General features: G+C 41.5%; 1 pseudogene; it reads left to right on the top strand.

The window, feature by feature from the left end:
- The first annotated feature begins 235 nt into the window (after positions 1 to 235).
- On the top strand, positions 236 to 540 carry LOC128777787 (short coiled-coil protein B-like; annotated as a pseudogene).
- Positions 541 to 5,741: the final 5,201 nt, after the last annotated feature.

The raw sequence follows: 5,741 nt of genomic DNA, 5'->3' as shown, positions 1-5,741 counted from the left end.
AGCAGCAAGATGTTTGGCTACCACTTCTACCTGGGTCTGCTCTTTGCATCTTGCAGAGCCAGTTATCTTAACCCTAGCCCTGGCAAGTGATTGTCTTAGAATTTGAGAGTATTATGCTCCCAATACCCAAGGGGAACACTGAGGATGTTTCTCTTCTCTCTGTTGTACCCTTTATTAGGGACACCCTGACCACTGAAAAACAATGATTAGATCCCTCCCACTCCCAGGACCTCCAATGGCCGACCATTTATCCAGGGTTTTGTACCCAGTGCCCAAGTTTGTCACTGGAGATAATGAATGCCAACACAGACGCAGTTGATGCTGAACATCATGTGGAACTGGAGGAAAAAACGACGACTTAGTAGTCAACTGTTATAACTTCGGCACACACTTGAAGATCTCTCCACAAGAGTAGATGCAGTTAAGGAAGAAAATAGGAAGCTAAAATCAGACAACCAAGCTCTTGGACAATATATAGAAAACCTCATGTCAGCTTCTAGTGTTTTTCAAATGACTGACACAAAAAGCAAAAGAATGTGAAGGATTGACATCCCTTCTGTTTTATGGAATTGCCACTAATCTGTTTTTTTCTTTAAAATGTGGATAGACTCAAAAAGTTATAGTACTTTTGTTTGTGGCCTAATTGAATATTTATGAAGATAATGTCAGATCTAGGCAAAATTAAGAACATAACAGAAGACTTCCATGAGTTTGTGTGATATATGTTAGTCAACGAAAACATGCAAATGTATTGTACAGACTTTATAATTAGAAATGCATGTATGTATAAAATTTGAAAGTTTTATCAAATTTGCTTTGATTTAGAGGTTTAGCACTGTCTTTTATTGTAAGCATAGTAAGAGATACAAGAAAATAACCACTGTGTTGTGAAAAGTGACCAAAATCATGCACTGAATACCCAGCTTTATGTACCCTGTCTACCATGTTGTGCCTCGTCTCCACTGGCTTCTTCCTTCCCATTTCCCCTCCCCTAAGGAAGAAATTGGTTTCACATTTGTAAAAGAAATTTTACTATTTAATCATCTGTGAGAGTAACCTGAGCTTGAATTGTTGAAACTTAGCCAAAATAAGGTATAATCACAGTTAGGGCTTATCATAGCAATAAGATAGGATTGTTAGTTTCTTTTTAATCAACTGAAAACAGAGCCTATAAATATGAAGATTCTTCTTTGCAACTGAATTGTCACATTGGAAAGGTTTGTTGTTAAAAACTTCCTTTTGCACAAAATAACCCATTTGGTATCTGAAAAGATGAGCTCTAGTTATGTGTTTGAAATAAGAAATTTTGAGAAAAATGGAAATAGGATGGGGAAAGTACTTGGCATACAGTAGTAACCAACTCCAAATGTTTTTACTCCAGAATTGTGTGATCTCTGGAACAGACAAGATCTTTTAGGGAATATATATATGAAAGTAGATGAAATGTGACTAACCTTAAGTCAACCACATCTACAAGAGAACAGTGACAAAGAGTTTAGTCTCAAGGCTTATTTGTAGCACCCAGCAGATCAACTTTTGCAAAAGCCCTCTACAGTGTATTGGTATCAGAATCATTAATAAAATGCAAGAGTTTCGCATGCATACTAGCTGATACTTTCTCAGTATTTTATCTCAACACTTCTCCCAGAATTTGCTGTTAACCTAACTACTTGGTTTGAAAGATTAGTCACTTTTTGGCAGCTTGTAAAAATTTAGTTTGTAGATTCCATTCAGTAAGAAATTTAGTATCAGAAGCCATGTTAAAATGTTATGTAGGAAAAGGGTGCCTGAGTGGCTCAGTCAGTTAAGTGCCTGACTCTTGATCTCGGCTCAGATCGTGATCTCACAGTTCCTGAGATGGAGCCCTGTGTCAGGCTCTGTGCTGACAGGGTGGAGCCTGCTTGGGATTCTCTCTCTCCCTCTCTCTCCCTGCCCCTCCTCTGCTCTCTCTCTCTCAAAAATAAATAAACTTTTTAATAAATATTAAATAGGACAAGAGATCCACTAAATCATTTTGGTTATTAGATTTGAGCTACTTTTAATCATGGAATAATCTTATGTTTGTATTGGTATAAGATTCAATGAATGACTTTAGTTGTATGAATATAATAGTTATACTGCAAACATCTTGTGTCCCTTTTGTGACCCGATTTACAAACATTTAAAATTGTGTTGCACTTTTGCTTTGCTGTTTACTAAAAAGCTGTTCCAGAGAGGGAAAGAAAAAGAAAGAAAGAAAAAAAAAAAAAACCCATGATTAAGTACCACTGTGTACCAGGCACTGTGCTTAGTGTGGAGTTAACAAAGACCAACGGCATTTCTCTTCTTGAGTATTCAGAGACTCATGGAAACAAGCAAATACACAAAGAAATCACAGTCTGATCCAGGACCGCTGCAGTAGAGGTGTGAGGGAAGCCCAGGGACACCGAGAGTCCCTGACTGCACACCATTTGTCTTAGTCCCCTGTGGTGGCATTAATGGAATACCATAGACTGGGTGGCTTATAAACAACAGAAATGTATTTCTCAGTTTTGAAGGCTGAAAGTCCAAGATCAAGGTGCAGCAGATTTGGTGTCTGGTGAGAGCCTGTTTCCTGGTTCATAGATGGCTGTCTTCTCCCTGTGTCTTCCCATGACAGAAAGGACAAGGGATCTCTGGGGGTCTCTTTCATAAGTACTCCACCCTTATGACCCAATCACTTCCCAAAAGCCTCTCTTCCAAATATTATCACCTTGGTAATTAGGATTTCAACATATGAATTTGGGGGACACTAACATTCAGATCATAGCCCTGATGGATCCCAAGCTTTTGAACACATAAGAGCATCTGGGCAGCTTATAAAAGTGCAAGTTCCTATGTACTGTCACAGGGCTTCCAATATTATAGATCTGAAATCTAGACCTCAAGATTTGCCTAGTAATCTACTCTCTTTCTTCCCACAAAATCCTAGATAATGCGGACACAGTAGTGGATCCCACTTTGTGAAATTCTGCTCTAAGGGATGAGGTGAGATGAACATGCTGGAAAAAGAAGCCTCAGAGGCAATCATTTGTGAGCTAAAAGGCAGGGCATTCCAGGTGGAGGGGATGGCTCTGGTGCAAAAGCCTGCCAGGGTCTGGTTTGTCTAAGAGAAATAAGATGCAGACTAGGACATGAGTCTGGAAGGTCTCAGGAGGTGCCAGAGCTACAAAGATGTGGAAATTAGGCTATATTTATAGCACTTCATACAACAGGGGTTTAACAATTTCCTTCTGTAAGAAAAAGCTATCAGTTGGGGAACTGGCTTTCCCAATGAGAACCACCATGCACTTGAATTGGTCTAGACTGACTATAAATGTGTCCCAGATCCCCTGCCCTGCCTTTTGTTCTCTCCTACACCCCTGCCTCAGCTATCCCTGCCCACCCCTCTTGGTCCTTTGCTCCTCTGAGAGTTGGCCTGTTCTGTTGTGTGTCTCTGGCTTAGCTATCTTCTGGTTTCTGTATTTGTTTCTAAGGCCTGACAATTTAACATCTAACAATTTTCTCAGTTTTGTCCTGGCTGCCTCTGGCAAGCCAAATTAACCTGTTTGACAGTGAAAATGAGGGCCGTCCTCTCCATGGAGGCAATGGAGAGGCAGGAGATCCCCAGCCTGGACAAGAATTGCTTATCACTCTACTCCAGCTCTCTCATAGACAAGCCAGTAGAGTTGGCCAGTGTTCTTCCAACTGGGGTACACACTTTCTGTAAGATTTGAACACTTTCCAAATGATACTCAGGCAAGGATAGTTATAAAGGCATCAGTGTCCACAGGTATTCTTTGCTAATATTGATCTGCTTGAAATGAACCTATGCTTAGAATATACCTTTTTCATGTGGTGCCTGGGTGGCTCAGTCAGTAAGCGTCCGACTTCAGCTCGGGTCATGATCTCACGGTTTGTGAGTTCGAACCTTGCATCGGGCTCTGTGCTGACAGCTCAGAACCTGGAGCCTGCTTCAGATTCTGTGTCTCCCTCTCTCTCTGCTCCTCCCCCACTCACACTCTTTCTCTCTCTCAAAAATAAATAAACATTTTTAAAAAATTTTAAAAAAGAATATACCTTTCTCATTTTACAAAAGAAAGACATATCCCTTGCCCATACCAAATCTTGTTTTGGTTCTTTGCTGCAGGAGGGCTCTTGAAACGATGGGATAAAAAAAAATTAATGATAAGCCAAGTCCAGAGCTCGTAAGGCTTTCTGTCCTTCCCTGTCTTATACATACTTCTGCAAGAAGGCCATGTTGGCCCATGGGGTCTCATAATTCAGAATATACAAAGCAGCATAAGCTTGTGATGTTGATCCTTTAAAATGTAATTTTTGCAGGACAATTGGATTTTCCAAAGTATGATAAATCAAACACACAAACAAAAATTTCACCTGGTATCTTTCAGATATAGCATGCTTTACTCAGTAATGAAAATTTGTTTTATCCAATAATACAAAATATTTATCAAATTATAGTCAATCCTCATTTTATTTCAATATATAAAATAGTTAAATTTTCTATCTCTTATTAATAAGAAATAAACTTATTTTTAAAATGTGTGGAGGTGCCTGGGTGTCTCAGTCAGTTAAGCGTATGACTTTGGCTCAGGTCATGATCTCACAGCTCGTGGGTTTGAGCCCCACCTCAGTCTCTGTGCTAGACAGCTCAGAGCCTGGAGCCTGCTTCAGATTCTGTGTCTCCCTCTCTCTCTGCCCCTCCCCCCCTCAAATAAATGGACATTAAAAAAATTGAAAACGTGAAAAATTTTAGATGTCAAGTTAAAAATGTGTAAAGAGCACGTAGATTTTCAAAATTCTTTTGCAAAGTGTTCAAGGCAATGCTTGAAGACGCTGGAGTAGGATACTTGCCATCAAGGATCATAGCTGTTTTTATTATATTTCCATGTGTGCTGGGTTTCCGCTGTGTACCACGCACAGTGAGCCTTCTTTGAAAGTGTCTCTCTGGGCCCAAGAAAATGCTCAGTCTCCTGGTGGTGGGTTATCTGGTCTCAAAGAGCTCTGTTGTCAGCCTTCCACACTGAGAAATATGTGCATCAAACTCCAGGACGAGGGGTTGTGACTCTCACAGAAGATTGTCCTGAGAGGGCAGCAGGAACGCAGTCGCACACCTGGGGCCTCGTGTGCTCTGGTGTCCAAGTGCATGCAGGAAATGGCAACACGAGATGAGCCATACTCGAGTGCTGCAGTCTCCAAGGTGAGGTGCGTGTTCCCCTGGGTGTGTGCCAGGGTTCCGAGAGCCAGGACACAACAGGGCACACATGAAGTTCACAAGTAATGGAATGTGCACACACACTGGGAGTGGTGCTCCAACGTGTCATCCCACAGGTACACGACATGAGGAAGGTGTGGATCCGGCCCATGAGCCAGCTGTGAGATCAATGCGGGGCATCATCCACCAAGCCACAGTGGAGGAAGCTGGGCTTGAGTGGAACTTTGAGTGATAGATAGGATGTGCATAATTGGAGAGAAGAATCAGGCAGATATTTATCGAGCAGCTGGTCTATGCTCACCTCTGCTCAGGATGCTGAGGAGTTGGGGTAGGTGGATACAAATTTGATAAGGGAGTCCAGGCACAACAAGGGAATCCAGGAACAAACACTGGGAACATTCAGGTCTCACTGCAAGGAAGTATGTGATTAAGGCCTTAAGGCCTGCGTCCCTGGTGCAGTGAGTACCCCAAGAATTTGGAAGTGTATCCGACAGTGGATCTGATAGGT

The sequence above is a fragment of the Panthera pardus genome, unplaced genomic scaffold (genome assembly GCF_024362965.1).
Source record: "Panthera pardus isolate Hobbes unplaced genomic scaffold, ASM2436296v1 HiC_scaffold_17, whole genome shotgun sequence".
NCBI lineage: Eukaryota > Metazoa > Chordata > Mammalia > Carnivora > Felidae > Panthera > Panthera pardus.
Note: the sequence above shows the minus strand (reverse complement) of the source record. Positions and strands in the feature narration are given on the sequence as shown.